General features: G+C 47.3%; 1 long non-coding RNA gene across 1 annotated transcript in view; it reads left to right on the forward strand.

Annotated features, from left to right (window-relative positions):
* Window positions 1–23,918, forward strand: part of LOC308519656 — an 86,318-nt gene extending 62,400 nt beyond the window's left edge. The window contains exon 3 of the long non-coding RNA XR_013996012.1: window positions 23,878–23,918. This is a non-coding gene — a long non-coding RNA (uncharacterized lncRNA). The remainder of the gene's footprint in view (window positions 1–23,877) is intronic.
* The last annotated feature ends 515 nt before the right edge of the window (window positions 23,919–24,433 follow it).

Here is a 24,433-nt window from a genome sequence, read left to right on the forward strand (position 1 = left end):
GGGTGTGACATAAGGTCAGACAAGCTTCCTGCCCCGAGGAGCTTTCCCTGCTCCGGGAAGGCAGATGATAAGCAGTAAAGAAACATACAAGATAACTACTGTCAGTGATAAGATGCTTTGAAAGGAATAATAGGAAAGAGTGGTCCGACACAGGGTGGCCAGGGAGTTGAGGATTAAATGAGATAACGAATAGCACATGATATGCACTTCGTAAGGTTAATATTCTTCCTTTTCGGGTGAACATTTTATCTACTAATTCTCCCCTGGTGTTTAATTTGCAGAGGTAGATAATGGATTTCCGCCCCCAAACAAAACCTCTCTTTCTTTGGTATGTTTGGGACAGCCCAACATCCGTCTTACTGTGGTGATGATCAAGTGGGCTTCCCAGCCTCTCATCACCAAGTCCGTCTATATATTCTCTTCTCTGCCTAAAACAAGAGCTAAACTGGGCCGACTAGAGCCCTCCACTGTCTCCTCCAGGTCTGCAATCAACTCTCTTGGAGCGGCCTCTGATTCCTGCCTCGTCCAGCTCTGTGCCTTGGAGGAAAGACTTCTTATCCTTTCCTTCCAGTGCCTTCTCCCTTCCCTCAGACTCCATGTCCTGTCCCCGCTTCTGACTTGGATGTGCATCTCACCTCACCATCCCTATGGCTTTACCTGGTCACACGAGTGCCTGTAAGTCTCCCCCTTGTCTTATCTCCTACCGTTTGTTGAGGGCCTGCTCTGTGCCAGGCCTGTGCTAGGTGCAGAGAGGAAGTCCATGCGCAAGGACACGGCCCCTGCCCCTGGAGTGCAGGCAAATAGACAGATACACTTTTCACACCCAAATGAAAGGGCAACTCCTTCGGGTCCTGTGCTGGGAAGGAGACAGGTGCTGGTGCCGTGAGCATCTGTAGTGAGGGGATCTGGCCTGGTTGGGAAGGCTTTGCCAGGCACTGAGGGCAAGATGCTGAGCAGACCTCAACTCAGTAAAGAGGAGCTGTGGGAGCAGAGGCCTGAAAGCCACCCGGGAGCAGTGAGACTCCTGCACCCCTTCTCTGTGCCTGACAACTCCCCAGATAGCCCAGCTGCCGACCGCCTTTCCAGCCTCTTTTGTCACATCCAACGACTTCATCTTCTTGGACCTGTCAGCTGCATGTGCACAATCGATCATTCCCTCCTCCTAGGACACGGCACTCTCCTGGTGTTCTTTCTGCCTCCCTCAGACCCCCTTCTTTGTTGTTATTTTTTCTTCTTTTTTTGTTTGTTTTCTTTCTCTTTCTCTTTATTCCTCAGACCCCCTCTTGTTGCTTTTCTTCCTGCTGGCCTTATGTGTTGAGGTGTCCGAGGATTTTGTCCTTGGATTTTTTCTTCTACCCTATTCGCCTGGTGACCTCCAACTCTAGTTTTAAATGCAGTCTTTCAATTTATTAGCTCCACCCAAACTGGCCACCTGTTGCCTCTCTGACCTCATCTACTGTCACTAGGCCACAGCCATACTGCCTAACTCATTCCTGGAACATTTCAGGTTTGTTCCCACCTCAAAGAATTTTTGTTATTTCTTCTCCCTGGAGTACTTTCCCCTGGGGTACCTACAGTAGGTCCTCAGATAACATCCTTTAGTTATGTTGATGCGATACAGGAACTTAACTCTTGTTTATATCAGTTAGCCTATGGTCATGGAATCTACAGATGATAGGCAAAGACTTACTGCAGAAGCCTCACTTCCACACCTTTATCAGGTCTTTGTTAAAGAGTCTCCACCCCACGTGAATTTTCATTCCTTCCCCCTGGGTCACTCCTTATCCCCTCCCTTGCATTGTTCTCCTCCCTGCTACTTCCTAAACCACATGCATATTTTGCTTCTTTCTCTTCTCTTTCTTTCCTGATAATCATCCCTGCCCCTGCAGGGCTTACATTTTAATCTTACTCACTGCTGATCCTTGGCATTTAGGGCAATATTTGATACATAGGAGAAATGAAAACATTCGCACAAATGAATGAAGACATTCGTACAGATGAATCATTTATAGATTCAGCTTAAAGACAACGAGTCTGCGACTCTGAACAGGACACACCTCTCCATCCAGTCAGGTATTCACTGATTCCTCCCGGCAGTGGTTTGTAGTTTTCAGTGCACGGGCCATGCATGTCTTTTGGTTGTAAATAGTATTATTTCATTTATTTATTTATTAAATATATTTTATTGATTTTTTACAGAGAGGAAAGGAGAGGGATAGAGAGTTAGAACCATCTATGAGAGAGAAACATTAATCAACTGCCTCCTGCACACTCCCTACTGGGGATCGAACCCAAAACCAAGGTACATGTCCTTGACTGGAATCGAACCTAGGACCCTTCAGTCTGCGGGCTGATGCTCTGTCCACTGAGCCAAATCGGTTAGGGCATAAATGGTATTATTTTAAATTAATATCTCAATTGTTTATTGCTGGTATATAGAAATAGTTGATTATTGTGTACTGAGTCTTGACTTTCTGTCCTGCAACTTGGCTAAGTTTACTTATTAGTAATTTTTGTGTGAATTCTTTAGGATTTTCTACATAGACAATCATGCTTACAAATAAAGGTAGTTTTACTTCTTCTTTTCCAATTTTTATTTCTTTCTCTGGCTTTACTGCCCTGGCCAAGACTCTAGTACAGTGTTGAATAAAAGTGGTGACTGTACTTTAGCTAGTTTGGCTCAGTGGATAGAGTGTTGGCCTGCGGACTAAAGGGTCCCGGGTTCAATTCTGGTCAAGGGCACATGCCCAGGTTGTGGGCGTGCAGGAGGCAGCCAATCAATGATTCTTTCTGATCACTGATGTTTCTATCTCTCTCTCTCCCCCTCTCCCTTCCTCTCTGAAATCAATAAAAATATATTGGAAAAAAGAAGTGGTGACTGGATATTTTTACTTACTCCTGTGCACAAGCAAGTTTCCTCTATCTCTCTGTCTGGCTTTCCTTGCCCCTAACCCTGTATTTATTTCTTTTTAGCAGTTTCACAGTCACCTATATACACCTCAGAAAAATAGACCAGAGTTATTCTTTTTTTTAAAAGCATGTTTATTGATTTCAGAGAGGAAAGGAGAGAGAGATAGAAAATAGAAACATCAATGATGAGAGAGAATCGTTGATCAGTGGCTTCCTCCTGTATGCCCCGTCCTGGGGATCAAGCCCACAACCCAGGCATTGCCCTAACTGGGAATCGAACTTTGATCTCCTAGTTCATAGGTCGACGCTCAACCACTGAGCCATGCCAGCCGGGCCAAGTTATTCTTGCAGAGAGGAGTAAAATATGACAATATTTCCAAAAGTGAACCAAGCACCTAGTGTAAGTTAAAAATTGTTTTATTTACTGAACCTTTCTTTTTCCCTTTATTACTGTTGGAAATGCCCTCTCTCTTCTCTTTTTCCTAGCCAGTATTACTCAGGATTTTTTTTTTTTATTTATTTTTTTTAAGACACTTCAGGTCCATTTCTCAGGCAAGTTTATTTTTAAATTCTCTTTAAGTGGTTTGAGAGTTGGAGCAAGTGATAACAAGAGCAGCTGAGAAATGAGGTTTTGGCCTAGTTATTGTCTAACCAGGTGGGTTGAGGTCCCTGAACTTTAAGAAGCTTTTGTGCTTCCAGCTGTACTGGGGGGTTAGTGGCTTAGTCCAACCTCATGGGAGCAAGTTTTATTGTTACCTCTTAGATGGCTGGAACCGTAATGCTTTGGGTTTTTTTTTTTACACAGCACCATCTGCTTCAGGATCTCAACAAGCTTAGTTAGAGTCCCTTCTCCCCCTCCCCCAAGTCCCTCCCTCTAAATAAGTTCAATATCTGGAAGAGCATATTCACTTTGGGCATAGCAACAGATGTGCATGGTAATATGTAAAACGTAGTTCGTTAGTTACCAATCAAGTACATGGTCATTGACCACCTAATACAAGGCAAGGCAGTGTGCAAGACTGCTGTGAAACAGATGTGACTAAAATGTGGTTCCTGCCTTAAAGGCCCTGGTTGGGGCATGTGAGATAGAAGCATACAAAAAGTACAATAGCCAGAGGACACGAAAAAGTTAATAAGTAGAGGAGAGAATATGCAGCCCGTGATTAATTTCCAAATGAAGGCGGCAGGGCTAACACACTGGAGGAGGTCCGAGTTCTTGGTAAGTTTCCTTCTTGAGAAGCAGCAAAGTGGAGGATGAATGTGCACAGTGCAATTAGAGGGACACTTTGAAGGGGAACAAAGCTGCTTGTGTAAGTGTGAGGGGGAATGCTGGCTTCTTCAGTGTAGTCCGGAAATTCATTCTGTAACAAAGAACTGTAATTCCAAGTCAATGACACCTTCCAAATCCTCTCAGACTATGGCCAAAATTACAGAGAAGGAATGGGGAGTCAGTTCTGTGCAGCCCAAACTGGATAGCTGTGTATTTTGCTCAAATGCCGGGGATCTAATGGAGATGGGACCGCAGCCAGGAGATAAAGCAAGTCAATACAGGACTGAGAGAACTCTGATGCTGGAGCAGATAATGAGGAAGGGGCCAGGATTTGAAAGCGTGACCTGTAAGTCTTCCTGTGTAATGAACAGAATACAATGGGAGGCTGAGATCTGAGACCCTGGTGCACCTGTGCCTGTAGCTACCCAGCCAGCAGCTTGGCTGCATCCCTGAATAACTTAGATGAGCTCTGTGGGAACATGACAGCCTTCAGACTACTTTTACTAGTTAATGAATAGAGGAGACGGCAGGAGATTTCCTCTAAAGGAGATAGGTGTGTGGATTAGTCGTTAAGAACTTGAACTTCAGCACCAAGACCCAACTCCCCCATTTGCTAGCTGTGTGGCCTTGAGCAAGTCATTAATTCTTTCTGAGCCTCAGAAATCATAATCTGTAAAATGGGAGAAAAAAAATGGTAGAACTTCCCCTACAGGGTTATTGTGAAGATTAAGTAAGATAGGGGATAAAAAAGCACTTAGCAGTATTCACATGCGAGTACGTGGTAAGTCAAATCATTATTATTATTAAAGGAGATGATCATGAAGATAAATGTTTTAAATTGCTTTTTGCTTGTATAAGTTCTAATCCTGGATTAGAGACAAGGTGGAAATTATTCCATTCCTCCCCCTTCGTTCTCCATCTACAGCAGCGGTTCTCAACCTGTGGGTCGCGACCCCTTTGGCGGTCGAACGACCCTCTCACATCCTGCATGATTCTGAACCTTCTAGATGGAACAGATACCCTTTAAAAACTATTGAAAGCTATGAAACTCCCCCCAGAAAAACGTACATGCAAAGAAAATTCTACAAACATTTTCAGGAGGTTGCCGCCTTCCCATCACCACCATGATGGTCCTAAGACCATCCTGCATATCAGATATTTACATTACGATTCATAACAGTAGCAACATTACAGTTATGAAGTAGCAACGAAAATAATTTTATGGTTGGGTCACAACATGAGGAACTGTATTTAAAGGGCCAGAAGGTTGAGAACCACTGATCTGCAGTCGTTGAGAAGGTAAAGGAGTGTAACTCAGACTGCTGAGTGACCAGATGTTTTTATTTCTCTCCCCTTAGAGACCCTTAGGTAGCTTACAGCAGAGCTTCTTAAACAGGGGCTGAGTCACCTGTGCTTCTGCATTTCTAACAAGTTCCCAGATGCTACTGGACATCAGACCACATTTACTACCCAGCAAAGTCCTGAAAAGCCCAGAGTCTTTGAGATCAGGAGTATGATTGAACTTCCCTGAAAATGCTCATCCAGTTTGCTCGAACACTTTCAATGATGACAAGCTCCCTACTTGTCGGCAGCCCTTTGTTTCCGGATAGCAGGCATGATGGGGACGTGGGTCTTTTACGGAGTGATGCTTGCCTCCTTGTAATAGCCGTCTATTCGTTGACCCTAGTTCAGTGGTCGGCAAACTGCGGCTCTTTGGCCCCTTGAGTGTGGCTCTTCCTAAGCCTTAGGAGTACCCTAATTAAGTTCATAACAATGTACCTACCTATATAGTTTAAGTTTAAAAAATTTGGCTTTCAAAAGAAATTTCAATCGTTGTACTGTTGATATTTGGCTCTGTTGAGTTTGCCAACCACTGCCCTAGTTCATTACTTCGGCAGCAGTGGGGGTGGGACATCACACAGCCACTGCTTAATCCCGATGAGGCTTTCAGCCTACTTTTGGTCTTCTATGGCGGAAGTCCATGGATGGGCTCCCATGGTGGTGATGGGAAGGCGGCAACCTCCTGAAAATGTTTGTAGAATTTTCTTTGCATGTACGTTTTTCTGGGGGGAGTTTCATAGCTTTCAATAGTTTTTCAAGGGTATCTGTTCCATCTAGAAGGTTCAGAAATGTTGGATTCTTCTTCATGGAATGTTGCTTCCCTCACACATCCATTTAGAAGGCTACGCCCTCCGTAGTCTCTGTACCTCTTGCCTATCACTTTTTATTTTTATTTATTTATTTTATTATCTTTTATTGATTTCAGATGGGAAGGAAGAGGGAGAGAGAGATAGAAATATCAATGATAAGAGAGAATCATTGCTTGGCTGGCTCCTGCATGCCACCCTTGGGGATTGAGCCCGCAACCCAGGCATGTGCTCTGACCAGGAATCGAGCCAATGATCTCCTGGTTCATAGGTCCATGCTCAACCACCGAACTACATAGGTTGGGCTCTGTCTCTCTTTAAATTTCTTTCTCATAATTCTTTGTGTCACACGGTTTCTGGTACCCTGTTCATCCTGCCATATTTTCCTGTTTCGCCTGTGTTCAAACTAACCCTGTACAAACTACCTCCCAGGAGCCCTCTGACCAGGATGTGTGAGACATCTCTCCTTGATCTCACCTGAGCCTTCTTTCAGGTCTTTCTAAAAGTGCAGTATCTGCTTTGGAAACCTTAGTATACTTGATGGTACTATCAATTTGGAATGTTTACGTTGCAGATTAAAAAAAGAAGAAAATTGCCCAGCCGGCATGGCTCAGGGGTTGAGCATCGACCTATGAACCAGGAGGTCATGGTCAGGGCACATGCCTGGGTTTCAGGCTCGATACCCAGTGTGGGTTGGGCAGGAGGCAGCCAATTGATGATTCTCTCTCATCATTGATGTTTCTATCTTGCTCTCTCTCTTCCTCCCTCTCTGATATCAATAAAAAATGTTGTAAAATAAATAAATAAGAAAATTTAACATTTAAAGGGAATTTGTTGGTATGTGTAACAGAACCTCCAGGGCTGGGACCGGGGTGTGTGATACAGCCTTTAAGTGAGGCTTGATCCACAGGTTTAAACCCTTTCACCACGGATGCAGGTTCTTGTTGTCACTTTTCATAGTCAAGAGAGTCCCAAGTCCTTTTTGCAATTACTACATAGGTCACCATCTTGCATGCTTTGTGTTGGTTTTTGGACCATGTATGCAGGACCTGATATTTATCCATATGAAGTATCTTATTAGACCATAGTCCTGATTACACATCTCTCCTACCAGCCTCCCTGTCCAGCACAGAGTCATCTTCGAATCTGATCAGCATGCCAGCAAATTAATGTTGAACCAGATAGAGTCAAGGACAGAGCCACAGTATGCCCCTCTGACATTCCTGATGTCAGATACCCTTTGAACAAATGGATGAATATTTCTTAAAGTGCATTCTGAAGGATGGTCCTTAAAAATGGAACGCTATAATCAAATACATTTGGATAGTGCTATATACTGTAACCCCTTCTTGAAGACACATGTTACTTACGAATGTAGTAAAAAGTCTGGAAAATAGCAGGATCTGGGGAAGGGGTGGCAGGTGCCATGTTCAACCTGAAGGTGGCAAGAAGTCCCTGATGCGGCCCAAGAAGTAGGCCAAGGGGATGGATGAGGAAGGTAAAGCAAAAAGACGATAAGAAACTCGAGGACCTAAAAACGAAGGCCATGGAAGGGCCCCCTGGCCACAGGTGGAATTAAGATATCTGGCAAAAAGTGAGCTGTGTCTTGTCCCTGGGGCAATGGTGACCCTTAATTCTTTTCCTATTTTAACACCTGGAATCCCTGTCATGACATCTGTTGCTACCTATAGCTAGAATGAAGTGTTGGCACAGAGCCTGTTGTATATTTAAGAATAAACTTTTGTAAAATAATAATAATAATAAATTGTTACTCATAGTTTTCCAAATACATTTGGCCATTAAGCTCTCCTCCCCTGCTATGTAGCACACCCCATACGAGTCTGTGTACAGATATTCTAGAGAGCACACTCAGGGAAATGCTCATGTAGATGTCCAGCCAGTTATCAGTCTTTTGATTGTCTTATCATCTGGCTCAAATTCTTCCATTGTTGACCACAAGGGTAAAATGGGAGATGTAAAGTGCCTTGCTGAAAACGAGTGTATCTTGCCAGTCTGTCACCCATTCCATAGGGAGACAGTCTTCAACTGAACACATTTTCTTAAATACTCACCGGAGGAGTGAGGACATTTTTTCCATTGATTTTTTTAGAGAGAGTGGAGGGTGAGGGGAGGGAGAGAGAAAGAGACACATCGATTGGTTGCTTCCAGCTTGCACCCGGACCGGGCAGGGATTGAACCAGCAACAGATGTACGAGGTACATACCCTTGACCAGTCCATGAGCCGAAGCTCTAACCACTGAGAAAACTGGCCAGGGCTCAACTTAACGCAATGTACTTGAGACTGCTCTCATCCTAAAGACCTGCCAGGTGAGGCTTGGGTACCCAGGATGGACATTTTTCTGGTGTCCTATTAAGGGCAGAACCCAGACAAAGTTGGAGGCGCTCAGGGAAACCCAAAGCCAGAGGGTAGCCTGTTGTCATTCACAATAATGATAGCAATTAAAATATTATAATAATAACTCACAGTTACTGAACGTTGACTTTGTGCCAGGCACATCTCTCAGGGCTTCCTATGCAATACCTCACTCAACCCTCACTGGAGCCCAGTGAGTTGGGCAATAATACTATTGTCCTTCTTTTACGAATGAGGAGCCTGAAGCGTCAAGAGCTTGCAAAAGTGACTCAAGGGGACACAGCTAACAAGAAATGGAGCTGGATGTCAAACCCAGGTTTGATCCCAGAGCCCATGTACTCAGCAAATTCCCTGTGTTGTTTTTCTCACATTCACGTAGTCAGCAGGCACTTATTAAATGTCAGCTTTGGGTATGGCGTGGTATTTGGTGAAATTAAAGACACCAACTAGTCCTTGCCCTTTGGGGACTGACATTTTTTTGTGTGGGGACTTTTGTAGTTTAATGAAGAGAATGCTTACCAAGCATATAGAAGGGAGTGCCTGGAAATAGAATCCCAAGTGCCACACAGGCCTGCTCAGACCTTGACATGCAGATCCCTACATCTTGCCCGGGGATGTCTCCCTCCCATTCTTCCACTTTATCCATCCTCACAGATTCACCTTCCCCTCATCCCCTTGACCTCTGCTTGTCCCCTGGGGAAACCAGTAACCTTTTGGCGAATTCCCAGTTGACATCCACAGCACTCGGAGGTGACCTACTTTGAGTGGAATGCGTGCTTTTCAGTTACATCTTCAATAGGCTGAGTTGGCAGCTTGTCAGCAGGCTTATGTCACCTAATGACTGTGTCAATCCCCTCCTCGCCTGGCTTCCTGTTAGTAAATAGTCTCAGGATGCTCCTGGAACCCAGGAGGTGTAGGAGGCCCGGTAAGGGAGCCAAAAAGAAAACAGGAGGAAGAAAAAGGGAGAGAAGACCTGCTCTCCCTGCCAAAAAAATAATTCTAAAACAAAGGGAGAGAAGTTTGCTGTGAGGTGACTCCCTGCAGAACAATTTTTGCTCCAACAAGGACGTCTGTTGTTTTAAAAATATTTTGACCCGCTCTGATCTCCTTTCTCTCCCTGCGTCCCCCCACCCCATGCCCTTCCTTCCTGTTTGTCGCTTTTAAAGTGGTATTACTTCTCTTCCACAATGGTGACCTGCTGGGAGTAATAGCAGAGACACTTCCTCTCCTGTGGCTCTCCTTGTCTTTTTAATAATGCTCCCACCCCGCCCCCTTCCCCTCTGCTGCTCTTTATAAACGTTTTCCTAAGGCTGGGTGGAAACGCTTCAGGTGTGCACATTACGTCCTGCAAAGGTGAGCTGTGTTTGAGCTTCGATTCCCCCCCCTCTCTAGGGGCGTGCAGCTTTTAGATTTCTGCACCATGATCTCCCTTTTGCACAGTGAACTGCAGCCTTGAGCTTGATACACAGATTGAGGGGTTTGTTTCTTGTATTTTAGGGTAATAATTGTGGGAATTACTCTAGGATTCCAGGCCTTGTCAGCCCTGTGGAGTTGGGCTAAAGGTTTCAAGCAGGAATAGGGGTGCTTGCCTATCCAGACTTGCTTGCGGCCACACAAGGCCGTCCTTGGAGGCCTGGGCGGTTCCATGATCCTCTCCAAGGACTGCATCTTTAGAAGGCAAGGTTCACGTCTGCTCAAACCACCACAACAGATGAATTGGTTAGAGTTCTCTGTATGTCACTTTCTCCAAAAACATAGATTCCTAATCCTGAAGTTCTAAAAAGTTCTCACCAGTATACCGCTACTTTTAGTGAATACATTGAAAAGCCTAAGACAGCAATTCCTCCCTTCTTTCAGCCCTTTCTTCCTTCGATTAGTAGTTCATTCATTAATTCATCATCTACTGATTAGTTCATCATCTACTAAGCCTTTAGCCTTTGTTGAACACTTCATTGCCCGGGGCCTGGTGAACAAAACGGAAGGTCCCTGCCCTCAGATGTTTCTGGTGCAGGGGGGGAGGCGGAGTCCAGATGCAGAAAGCCACCATGTGCCCACCCACTAAGCACCCTGCATGGAGGGAATGGTGGGTACTGCGATGGAGAAGCCAGGAGAGACCTGGAGAAGGTGGTCAGGCAGGGTAGACCTGAGGTGGTGACAGCTGAGCCCAGATGCAAAGGAGCCGGCCTGGTGGAGAGCTGGCAGGGTTGGTAGAGGGTCAGCATATGTGGAGATTTTTGGCAGAAATGAGCTTGGCGCCTTCCAGAACTGAGAAGAAGCGTTAGCGGAGAGCAGAAGAGGGAGAGAGGAGCTCGGAGAGGGCTAAGCAAGGCCTAGATGTTGGAGTCTTGTATCTTATATTCAAAAAGGCATATAAAATGTGCCACTAACTTCGTAACTTAGCTCTCTCTTTTTCTATAAAGTGGTTTTACTTATTTATTTCATTTTTAAGGTGTTTATTGATTTTTAGAGAGAGAGAGAGAGAGGTAGGAAGAAGAAAAAGAAACATCAGTGTCAGCTGCCTACCGCACACTCCCTATGGAGGGTTGAGCCCACAACCGGGGCATGTGCCCTGACATGTGCCCTTTTGTGCACAGGATGATGCCCAACCAACTGAGCCACACTGGCCCGGGCTATAAAGTGGTTTTAAGAAAAGCAGTGTAGTGTAATGGTTTACAGCAGACTTGGAGCCAGATAATTACGTCTGAATTCCACTGTGACCACTCATTGCTGGTATAACCTTAGGTAACTTATTTAACTTTTCTGCCCTCAGTGTCTACATCTGAAAATGAGGCAATTTATAGTACCCACCTCATGGGGCCATTTTGAAGATTAAAAGTCTGGGACATAGTAAATACTCAGTAAACACTGGTCATTTTAAAAAGAAGTGTTAAGGTATTAACCTGGTTTTCCAGGAGGGGGTTCCTTTGTATCCTGCGGCTCTGTGCGTTCCCTGGCATACGCACATGCCCTGGAGAGATGTTCACATCGCATTTCGATGGACAGTCCTGAGATGGCTTGGCTGGGACAGCTGGCCAGGCCTGAGGCAGCTTCGGGAGTAACTCCCGTCCCCTCCTTAGGTGATGCTTGGATTCTCCTGTCGATCTGCGCATAGAGGTCCAGAGTCCGTTTCTTCCTTTCCTCAGATACAGCGGGTGTTTGGTTGAGCCGCCCATTGTGCTGTTTGGGCACTGGGAGTTCATTTCAATCCAGCAAATACTTACTGGTCATCTACAATGCTAGGGATGGAGCTGGTACTGGGGAGTGGTCCAGGATTGAGCCCACTCATTACCTGGAGAAACATACCATCTAGTTGGGAAGTCAAAGTCATGAACACATAATTCCAGTGTTAACTGGTCAAAGTGGTGACTGTGGGATCAGAGGAACGGGCTGTGACCAAAACTGTGCCTTCAGAGAGACCATCCTAGGGGAGTGATACCTGAATGAATCATGAAGGATAAGAGCTAGCAAAGACGCGACGGGCTTTGTAGGACTAGGAAGAGCTAGCAAAGGCCTGGAGAGGGGGAGCCAGTGTGCAGAGTGAGGGGGACCTACAAGCAAGCAGTTTGAAGATAAAGGAGGAAAATTCAGTGTGGAGGCTGCAGCTGCAGAGCGACACGGAGCTGAGTGCCTTCCTGGGGAGCCTGGGATGGAGCCTGTAGGCCATGGGCCACTGAAGGATCCTGGGAAGGATGTTCTGTGGTCTGATGAGCAGAGCGGAGAGTAGATTTGGGGGATAGGGGTTGGGGTGGGGGGGTAGTAGCATGCCACAGCAAGAAAGACTGCCAAAAGGCTGTGGCTCTAGTCCAGGTGGGAGACAATGACGGCAAAAGTAGGGCTGTAGCAGTTGGCATGGAGAGGAGGGGGAGGATTAGAGACCAGCTAGGAGGTGGTGTGGGCAGGCTTTGGTGGAGAAAGGCCTCCTGGGGGACAGGTCCCATGGGCGATGGGCTCTCGGGGACGCTGGGTACTGGGCACAGACTCTGCTGCCACCACTCCCTCCAGAGGATGGTGTCCTGAGTGCTGGGCTTGGTGTCAGGACCAGGAGATCCCCAAGTTGGCAAACATTTTCTTAAACAGAAACATTTAGAATTTCAGGGTAAATTCTTTTGGATTGTGGATGTATGCTTATATATATATTTATTATTTTCTTGTTAAGCCTCACCCAAGGATATTTTTTGATTAATTTTTAGAGACACTGGAAGAAGGGAGGGGAGAGGCAGAGAGAAATGATGTAAAAGAGACACATTGATTGGTTGCCTCAGATTGAGCCTGCAACCCAGGTACGTGCCTTTGACCAGAATTGAACCCGGGACCCTTCCATTTGTGGGCCAGTGCTCTATCCACTGAGCCAAACAGGCTAGGGCTGTATATATATATTTAAAAAAGACAGCGACAAAAAAAAAAAAAAAAAAATTCAGCCTTCTCAATTCTTGTGGGACCGTTGGGGGAAGAATGTCACCATGTCAGTTGCTCGTTTATGAAAACCTGGGGTCCAGGAGTGGAGGGTGGATGAGAAAGAGGTGCTGCATCTGCTCCTACTCTGTATCCATGTGGCCCCCGGCAAGTTTTCTATCTTTGACTGAGTACGTTATGAACTTTTAGCAGGTACCTTCTCCCGGTCAAGTCTATACCTCGGTAAGCCTACTCTGTTATACACTCCCAATTCCTGCTGATGATCCATTCAGGGGAATGGTTTTCCCGAATTCTATCACAGTTTTATATAATTGGTACCAGGTATAATATGTCAACATACTTGGTTATCTAGGCTCACTTCTTCAGTTCTGTTAGTCCTCGAGGCGGGTGTCAACCACCATCATAGAAAATGGAACTGTGGCCCCGAGAGGTTAAGTAACTACCCCGCTCCCAGGCTCGGTTACAGCCAGGTTTTCCCACCAAACAGGGTGCACTTTCTATCATGGAGACCAATAGGGGACAGTTTTTTTTTTTTTCAGTATCTTCTTGGGAAGGGATAGGATAAGTGGAAAACTCCAGTCAAATCCTCAGAATCCAAAGAATTTGCATCCTGCCCATCTCCTCCCCTCCTGCTGCCCGGGAAGCCTGTTCTGCGGGTCCCACCCTGGCGAGACTTTCAACTGATCCCTGAGCTGAAATGGCCGGGTGGAGGGAGCAGTGTGCATTATGTTGTTGTTATTTAATAAAGTGTGTGTTGTTCCCACTTGGCAATGCAGCCTCGTCCCTGTTCTAGCAGGTGGTGGGTAACTGGACCCAACCCCCTGATCTCCACTCAGGAACTCCCTGGTCCAGCCTTTGATATCAGAACAAGAGGAGAAAACTGACACAGGACACTTCCTGTCCCGAAGGGGAAGCGATACAGGACACCTGAAACAACAGGCAGAATAAAAGCTTCGCCAGTCCCCTACTGGTCTCCATGCTTTGGGAGAGCTGCCCCCAGCGTGCCCTCCACCAGGCCTCCAAGATCTGGCGGGGACCGGACTGAGCCAGCGGTCTCAGTGAAGTGGAGCTCAGTGGATGATCACGTGTCCTCTGTGGGCCGGCTTGGCACTGACATCCCAGCTCCTGCCCTCATGAAGGGTGTGATCCAGTGATGGAGACTGACAAGCATGCAGCAATGAAAATTAGTTTGATGAGATTTAATTTTTAATCCTCGCCCGAGGCTATTTTTCCATTGATTTTTAAAGAGAGTGGTAGAGAGAGGGAAAGACAGAAACATCAATGTGAGAGAAACACACTAGTTGCCTCCTGCACGTGCCCCGACCAGAGCCTGGACTGGGGAGGAGCCTGCAACCGAGGTACGTGCCCTTGACAGGAATCGAACCCGGGACCCTTTGGTCCACAGGCCGACGCTCTACCCACTGAGCCAAACTGGCTAGGGCTGAGTCTTTTGTTTCTTAATAGCCAGCTCAAAATCATAATCCAGAAGGCACAACTTTGGTTCCCTTCATCTTTTGGTTCCAGTTTTCATTTCTGATCCAGTTCAATCAGGGGCGCGGATGGCGTTAACTTGTAATGTCTCCGGTGTCCTCTAACCCAGAACGGTTCCCCAGCCTTATTTCTCTTTTCTCTCATGAGTTGACTTGTCGCAGAGTCCAGGACAGTCATTTTGCAGGTCACACAGCTTATTCGTCCCACAGTTGGCAGACGTTGGACACCGGTGCTGGTGGTAGGAAAACATTGCCATCGAGGCAAGTGTGGTCTTTTCCTTTGGGAGCTCACACAGAGCCTGATGATGGATGAGCACGTTACAGAGAAGTGACAACATGCTCCGGGGACTGGGAAGTGTGTGGCCTGGATGAGGAACCGAGTGGGCATTGGCTGCAGAATGGGAGCAGGGGGCAGGAGGTATGAGATGAGGTTGAGGCCATCGGTAGGGGCCAGATCCTGGTGTAGCCTTTCGGTCTGATTACAGATGCACTGGGAGAGCCCTGGAGAGCTGGTACTGGAGTGTCATGAACTGCGGCATAAACTGTACTGGACAAAGATCGCCAGCTGCTGTGTGAGGCCCTTCTGAGTGGGGTTGCCAGGTTGGAATGAAATCTCTTCCACAAATTCAAGAGTGCATCGTGAATTCAAGCTATGGTTTGCAAGAGCTTAGAGGGATAACCAAGGATGATTTTAAAATTCTGATTTATTGTTGTGTGATTTTTGAGGCATAGACCTGGCCCTCTGGAGAGGTTGGTGAGGACACGTCTTGTTTCCTCATCTTGTCTTTGGTTTGTCAGGGATTGAAACAACCCAGTGGTCCTGTGGCCTCCCAGGCAGCTTCTCATTTGCTCAGGGGCTAGTGTCTCTGGTGGATTGTGCCACCCCTGGCTGTGGGCTCCTGCCTCCGACGGCTCCCAGCCCTTTCCAGAGCCCACCCATCTTTGCTTCAGGTCCTTCAAGTTGGCTGCACTGGAACCAAACTGGAGTTTAGGATGAAACGACAGTAGCCCAGTGAGGCACCCTCCTGTTTGGGCAGGACCCTGCAGCTGGAGGCACTGTCCGCCGTGCCAGATGCAGGGGGTGTGTCCTCTGGGTGTGGAAGAGCCACAGGGTCACCAGCAATGAGCTCAAAGCTTCAGAACCGAGACGGAGAGGAAAGAATCCCGGTTTGCAGGGTTTAGCAGCACTGAAGTGAAAGTCACCGTTGCCAGTTGGCTCCAGCTTTTTGTTGGTTATTGTGTATTTAATTCACAGACATGCGTTCATTCCTTCACCTCTGTGCCCTCCGGAGGTCTGTCCTCATCATGGTTCTTCTCCACTCATTCATGCCGTGCTTCCTGTGTGCTGAGGACTTTTGGGAGCTGGGGGGACGTCATGGAGAATAAGGAGTCTGGGTGGTTAGAACAGCCATAAGCCAGCCAGGCCCGGCCCTTGCAGTCTAGTCTCAGCTGCAGGAGCCGGATCCTAGGACCTAGGACATACCATGCTCCCTGGTTCCTTGACACCTGCTGTTCCCTCTTCTAAAATGCTTTTCCTGCTCCACTCCCTCGACCTGCCAGCTGCTTCCCTGGGGAGCTGTGCCTCCTTGACTATGACTTGCTAACCTTATTACATGCATGCCCAGGACTGACTTTCCTTCAGAGGACAGTTCTATTTGCAGCGGTTCTCAACCTGTGGGTCGCGACCCCTTTGGCGGTTGAACAACCCTTTCACAGGGGTCACCTAAGACCATCCTGCATATCAGATATTTACATGATGATTCATAACAGCAGCAACATTACAGTTATGAAGTAGCAACGAAAATAATTTTATGGTTGGGTCACCACATGAGGAACTGTATTTAAAGGGCCAGAAGGTGGAGAACCACTGGTTTAGAGTAATGTGTGCATGTATGTGTGTGGTTATTTGATTACTGTTCCCTGTGTGGCTATAAACTACAGGCGTGGGAACATGTTCGTGGTTGCTCATCACACGTACCCCATGCTTAACCCTTTAGCAGCTGGGCTCTCCAGAAAATTGCGAGTGCCCAGTGGGTGGCTCCCGAAGGCTGGGCGGACGGCGAGGCTGTTTCTCCCATGGGCATGAGCTGGTCTGTTGTTGACACGTCCTCTGTGGACTTCAGAGAACCCAGTAAGATGGAAATGAGAGGGGGCTGGGGTGCTGAGCATTAGAAAGTGTTTGGAGATCCTGGGCATTTCTTGACCTCAACAGCCAGAACGCAGGACACCTGAAATAGTAGCCACCCATTTCCCTTCAAAACAGGCCACAAGCCCTTGATTTCACTGGCCTCTCTCCCCTCCCTCCTCCCCTCCTTCCCTCTCCCATCACCATCACGTCTTGACTCCCATTCCCCATATTAGGCTTGTCTTGAGAGGAGCGAGGGGTTTGTTTCCTCTTCTGTTCCATGCCAAGTCTCAGCCAGGGAGAGGAAGTTCTGTGACAGTGTTTCCCCTCCTCGGCTCCTTTGCTAGGACACTGCAAAGAAAGAATGCCCCGTTTCATTGAAGACCTGAGCCAGCCTCAGCAGGAGCCCTCTTTCCCTTGGATTGTGTTTATCCCCAGACGGTTCTGGGCAAACACGCTTCTGTGTCCCACATCCCTGGGATGTCCCACTGAACAACCCTTTGAATTAGAACTTAGCATCTGTGTGGCAGCCGGTGAATAAGTCAGGAGCTGGGTGGAGATATGGTGGTTGCGACCTGGAGGAAGGGTCTACACTTGGGTGGTCTCAAAATGAGACCCAAGCATTAGTACACAACTAGCTCTGCTCCTCTCCCTTCCAGTAAGAATAAAATATCAATAGTGTTCGTGCAGAGATCCGAGACTCACGTGTCCACAAAAACTAGGAAGGTAGAGCTCTCCTGAGAGTGTACTCTTCAATGAGCCCCAGTCCCCACCACTCCCTTTCGTCCCCAAGATAAAACGACTACCAGTTTTAAAGGAACAGACTTCCGCAGTGGTCACGCATCTGAGTTTCTGTTTTGGTTGTTAGATGTTTGGGGTGGGGACTATGGTGAACTAGAAAGCTCGTGGCCACTTAAGGGGGCAGCTGCTTCTCAACTCAGGATAGTTGCTGCCACGTGAGAATGTGGACCCGATGTCGCCAGATAATCTGGGTTTTCAGGAGAAGCCAGATATCTGAATTTGTATGTGAACTTTTCAAACGTCAACAACAAACCCGTGTTTTGAAAAACTCCGAATGGGTCAGTTGGAATGTACCTGTGAGTTCCTTTAGCCCGAGCGTTAGCAGCGCGGGGCCAGCACAGGGTGGGTCCCCTGAAAGGTCTGTTTCTTCAGGGGGCAGAGCACAAGCACTGGGTGTGAGTGAGAGAAGGAGTGAAACCCGAAGAAGAGCTGCAGGGAAGCTGCATGGGGTGGTGGAGGGAGATGGGCTTTGGCCCAGAGAGGCCCATGCAGAGTGTGTGAGTGGCCCAGTCCCTCCACCTCACCGAGCCTCAGCTTTCCAATCTGTGAAATGGGAAGAGTCGGCATTTGTTTCTTCGAGCATATCAAGGTGCCCTCCGCCATGCCCAGTAGCTGTCACTCCAGCCGGCCTCACCAACGTGCCCAAATAGAATTTGAATGGCCCCCAGGTCTTCCTGCTGGTTAAACAGCCCCATGCTCCCTGTCCACAGGTGTGGCTCAGCTTTCCCCCTTGATCCCTAGGCATATTGTCTCCTCTCTCTCTGTGTGTGTGTCTTAAATTCCTTCTCCTGCCACCATTCCCTCAAGGTCCTCATTACCTTTTACCTGGGTTGTGTTAATTGTTTCCATACCCCAGGGCCCTGCTTCTTCCAGACCAGCGTCCTGCAGTGCAGTTTTGCTCGTGGCAAGGTTTGGTTCCCCCATACCTATTGGTGGAGGATCCTTAGTCTGACCTTATGAACTCCTGCAACCGGACCTACCATCACTTTCTCCCCATCTTCTCCCCTGCCTTCCTCCTCAGACCCATCTCTTGCTACCCCCTGCCTCCCTCACCCATGCACCCTGGTCCCTCCACTTTTTTTCAGTTCCTCAAATCGCCATGTTCTTTCCAAGACCCTGGTACTTGACATGCTGGTCTTCCCTCTCCTCACTCAGCTAACCCTTAGATGTTTCTGCCTCAGATAAGATTTCTCCAGTCTCCCCCTTTATCCACGCTCATCACCCCCTAACCTCCTCCTTGGCTCATATCGCAGCAGGAATGAATTTTTTTGTGTATAAACGTGTTCTAGACTAAAGCTCTGGGGAGGTGGTCTCAGGCCTGGCTGTTCTGTGTCTCTTTCACGTTACTGAATGAATGTAGATTGTCTTTCAGGTCTCTTCCTACAGCTACTGCTGCAGAGGAATGGGATGACTCCCTACTCCCTGCACACGCTTTAGAGTCTTTAAATGCGTGTACTCTGGCCTAGGCTCCCTAGGTTTAAGTCTTCCTTTTACCTATTGCGGGCTGTACCACACTGGACCGGTTACTTGACCTCTTTGTAGCTTAATTTCTTCAACCCTAAAAAGGGTCTGAGAAGAGTACCTCCCTAGCAGCAGCCCCATCCCACCTCGAATCGGCTGAGGGTTCTCCATCAGTGACATGCGGATGGCGATGACAGTCTTAGCAGTATATCCTGTTGTTGGGAGGATGAAATGAGGGAACACACAGGAAGTGCCCAGCCTGCTCAGCAAATGATTATTGCTGCTCTGATTGTTATTAGTCTAGTGCTGGTTCTGGCACAAATTAGAGAGACCTGCGTTTCTGGTCATGCTTAGGGCCATCTGTGGGAGGGGAATTAGATCCTCCGGGGGTCCGTTCTGACTAAACTTTTCATGGTGTAGTGGTCGGGGAAGAGAGGATTAAGTGGAAAGAACCTCAGTCTCATACCTCTCCTTTCGCCTGACTCAAGCATTTATTCCTTGGACCTTTTTTTTTGCCTTGAAAATAAATAAGATAAACTGTTAGTTTGTTTTCTGTTACTGGTGCAGCCTTGGGTCCTATACTCCTTGGGGGGCCTTTTCTTGACCATCCATTTGAGGTGTTTCCTCCCCCAAGCTCCTGCCCCCAAGTCCCTCACCACCTCACCATCCAGTTTAGTTCCTTCATAGGATTTTTCCTAATTCATGACATGGTCTATCTTTTGCTTCCTAGACTGGAAGTTCCATGAGGTCAGAGACTCTGTACTGTTTGCTGCGGGTAGGAAAGAGGGAGGGTGGGAGAAAGAGCCCGTCGAGGTCCTTGGATATACTTTAAAGGTCTCGGATTTTAATGTGGAGTCAACTCTGATTTGAGGATTGGAAACTATAAGAACCAGAGGAGCTGCTCTCTCAGTGCCAGCGGAGTTTGACTTGGTCCCTAGTGCATTCTCTTGCTTTCACACAGATCTCTCGTGCTATGTGGCCAGTCGATCTCTAAGGAGGACACAGGGCCTTCTCACCCCCGTTCCAGCCGCAGATGTTTTTCTCCTTGGTCAGCTAGTGGCCGCCCGGAGCCTGCTGGCCCAGCTGTACCAGGTCATCTCTGGATGACTTAGATCACAGGGCGGGAATAGAATAAATGGTAGAAATAACAGCAACTCACCTTCATCTGTGGGACTTTTTCTGTGTGCCCAGTACCCTAATAAGCTAAGTACTCTTACTGTCCCCATTTTATGGAGGAGGGAACAGACGCTTAAAGAGATGTTATTAGCCTAAAAATCATCAACTTTATAAGTAACTGGGCTGATGTTTGAACCTGTTTTAAAAGCAACTGTTTCACTGCTGTGCTGCTGAGCTGTGGACGACTTCAAATCCTTGAAGTTTTGGCTTCGGGATATGTTGTGGGCAGGGAGGCAGAGGGAGAAGGGGAAGGAAATGTTGCAGATTTATCTTCCTAATTTTACTTGGCTTAGGCTAATATTACAATTATTTTGAGCACTCCACTGACAAAGGCGGAAGAGAGAACCCAATTCGATATTAAATATTTGCAATGGAAAATTCACAAAGTCTTTCTGAACGGAAGATAGTTCCGAGTAGTTCCCCTGGGACTAATTCAGCCAGTTGTTCCTTCTGCGGCATGCTTCCTGTGGTTGCTTCACTGTTCTCAGAAATGAACATTCCTGACTTTGAAGTCCTGGGGTTACGCCAGGCTAGATGCTGAACTCTGCCTTGGTTTCCCTGGCAATGCATGAAGAAAGGGGACAGGGCTGTGCATTGCACTTAATTGCTTGAGTTGTAATTCTGTTATTTATGAAAATTACATTAAGCTGGGTGCCTCCAGTCAGGGAAGCGGGATATATCACAACCATCATAGTCATCGTTGCTGATGCTGAGTGAGCGTTTGCTGTGTGCCATGCAGAGTGCCAAGCTGTGCCCTGACTCTTTTAATCCTCCAGACTACCCTGTAATCAAGGTCCTGTCAACTCTCTTTTATAGACTGAGAGACAGGATCAGAGAGGTTAGGTTCTGGGCGCAGTTGGCAAGTGGCAGAGTTGGAACAAGAAGCCAGCACTGTTTGACCCCAAATCCCATGCCGTACACCACCATGCTCGGTGCCAGAAGGATCCCCAGGACTCGGAGTTGATAGAGGAGCTAGAGGTCTCTCCTGACCCCTTGCCATGGCGGGTCAGAATTGACAGTCCAGAGAGGGGATGATCTCCTGTCTGATTCAGTGGCCCTGTCGCGTGCTGCGTTCCTACTGGTGATCTTGGTCTGGGTACATCCGTGGTGAGGAATGAGAGTAGCTGCTCACTTAGGGTTGGAGGCAAGGGTTCTGAGCCCTTCAGATGAGAAAATTCTTGAGTCTGTGAAGTGGCACTGTCCTGTCCCTCATCAAGGCCATGCAGCCTGAATTATTGGCAGCTCTGCTGGAGCCTGGTTTCTGACGAGGTAACATCTGAGAAGTAACCTCCAGGAGGACGGGGACTTTGTGAATTGTGTTCACCGCTGTGGACACTCAGAACAGCACCTGGCATGTTGTGGGGCTGCATATGCGTTTGTTGAATCCTTACTCCTGATTGGTCCCCTGCTTCCCCTGTTGACCTCTCCTGTCTGACTCCCTTTTGGCCAGACCTTCTCATAGCCTGTTCCTTTTGCATAAAATGCTGTTCCATTTGCGTAATATCCTGTTGCCTACTCTTTGCTTGCCTAGCTCCCTCTCCCCTTCAGGTCTCAGTTTAAAGTCACCCCTTTAGATGGGCCTTCCTGGATCTCCATGTAGCATGTCCTCCACATCCAAACGGTGTCTCTGTGCTAAATGCTTTCATAACACCCTATACCTTGCCTTCAAGGCATGTGCCCCATTTTATAACTACTGTACACATATATGAGCGGATCTAACCTCTCACTGAACTGCTAGCTCCATGAGGGCAGAGGCCCTCTCTGTTTTGCCCACTGTTGTCCTCCCCAATGCTTGGTAGGCCCTACTCACTGAACATTTGTGAATGAATGAGTTCTTCACCCTCCCCACAGACACCAGAGTCCCCCAGAGGGACAGGTTCTAATGTATTTAATATTGATACCGGGATGAAGGTTTTCTCCCATCCCTGGCCCTCAACCACTTCATGAGGCTGAATTAGGCTTACTGCATCATGGAAGGGAGTGGTTTGTTTTCTCTTTGGATCAGAGAACACTGGGTTCATGGGAGGTTCTTGTCTGCCCTCACCACGGCTGCCCATCTGCAGGTCAGGGGAGCCGGAGCAGCTGCTCAGGGCCACTGGCTATTTCCTGGCATTTGAGGGTTCGTGAGACACATAGTTCTCCACCATTTACTCACTGGGCAAGGTGAAAAAAAATGTGTGTGTGCAGGCCTGCTAGTTATCTCTTCTCTCTCCATCTTCTTTCCCCACCTCAAGGTATCTTGTTAGCATTAAAATGACTGAATTTTTCACTAGAGAAAATGGGAGAGGTTGGGAACAATAAAAAATAATCCTTTTCAAGTATAAGCTGGGTTATTGCAATCTGCAGGGGCGGGGGGCGGGGGAGGGGGGCGGGAAGGACAGGGTAGCAGAGAGCTCCCGTGTTTGAGGCCAGAGCAGGAGGGGGAAGCAAAAGCATCTGAACAAAACATTTTGCTGGCTGTGAACTCTCGCTGGGCTCTGGCGCCCTTGACCTCTCTCACAAGTGGCCACTCTGAAGGGTAAGACAATCCAGAGAGACCAGAAATTCTGCTTGGGCCCCTCTAGTCTTGTTCTCTCCCCCTTATCCCTTTTTTCTTATTGACAAACGCAGCTCAGGCTCTTCCTTGCTTGCCCTTCCTCATCAGTATTGGCTTTCAGCTCGCCCAGCCCGACATCCTGTGGACGCTGCAGTTCAGACAAACAGCAGGATCATCAAAGAGAGGAGCATGAATGAAAAACTGCTTTATGACATGCCTTCAAAGTGTCTTTTTAGAAGTTCAAAGGATGTGGAGAGGAGGCAGGGGAATCAAAGAAGATGGGGAGAGCAATGAACTCTCCAAGGAATCATTGGGTTTTTCATTGTGTATTTTCTGTGACACTTGTGATGTAAAAATCAAAAGTAATCCCAGCCCTCAAGGGTTCTCTGTGTGCACATCTGATGCAAAGTCAGAAACAACTCACCTTGCTGGTGGGGGGCTTTACCCTGGCATTCTAAGTCACCCATTTGCATCTGCATTTCCTGTTTGGACCTCGATCGAATATTTTGATCTGGGAAGACTGTGTGTCCAGAGATGGAGATTGAATGCTGCTTATGTGGTTCGATGGAGATGAATAATTTAGTCTGTGCAGAAATTCCCCATTATCTTTTCCATTTAAAGACAAGCCAGAGTCCTGCTGTAGCAGTGACTATGCCTAGCTCAGAAAAAAATATCTGGCATAGATCATAAGATCCCAGAGACTTCCGTTCTGAAAGGTAGGAGAACTGAGATTCCACCTGAGGCTGGAGCTGGCCCTAATTGATAAACTGATGGGCGCACCACGGATAGTTCAATGCAGAAGTGGCGTCTGACCAATGCACCCAGAATGTTTTAGAAACTAATATAATACCTGGCACATGGAGGATGTGAATGAAATGAATGAATGGATGAACAAATGAACAGCTTTGTTTTGGTGACCCTAGAGTAGACTCTTTCATGGGTGTGTTTCCTATTCTCTTTGGGCCATTCAGGCCCAGAATACAAGGCTAGTCTTGAGGTTGAGATTTGAATTGCTATAAGTCCGCAAGGGACTTCAACTGCAAGGGACAGATACCGCAACTCAAAATGAACTGAGGCAGAAGAAATTTTTTGATTCACATTATTGAAAACTCCGAAGGTAGAGTTGACTTCCGGCTTGACTGATGCAATAGACCCAATGTTTGTGTCCCCACAGAGAGAAGATAGCCAGTCACCAGATATTGAATCTGCCAGCACCTTGATCTTGGACTTTCCAGCCTCCAGAACTGTAAGAAATCCATTTCTGTTGTCTAGACACCACCCAGTCTATGGAGTTTTTGTTACCACAGCCTGAACGGGCTAAGATGACTAGTTCATGGGGGCCTGATAATGTCCTCAGGTCCCTGTTTTACCCTCTTCACCTCTCAGCTCTGCTCTGTGTGTATTAGCACTCTGTTTTCGGCAGACGCTTCCCTAGGGTGCCAGGGCGCAGGAAGTATTGTTTTATGGTTAAGAACACAACCTCTGAAGCCAGAAGCAGCCTTGATTCAAATCGCTAGTCCATCCCTCATTAATTGTACAACCTAGACATGTTTTTTTTTCTTTTTTTCCTGGCTGATTACTTACTTTTATTAGGTCCTTTTTTAAAAAAATTAATCTTTATTGTTGAAAGTATTTACATATGTCCTATTTTTCCCCCCATTGACCCCTTCCAGCCCGCCCTGCCCTCCCTCCCCCGGCCCAGGTCTTCAGCACCCTATTGTCTGTGTCCA

The sequence above is a fragment of the Myotis nattereri genome (assembly GCF_964212035.1).
Source record: "Myotis nattereri genome assembly, chromosome: 5".
Lineage (NCBI taxonomy): Eukaryota > Metazoa > Chordata > Mammalia > Chiroptera > Vespertilionidae > Myotis > Myotis nattereri.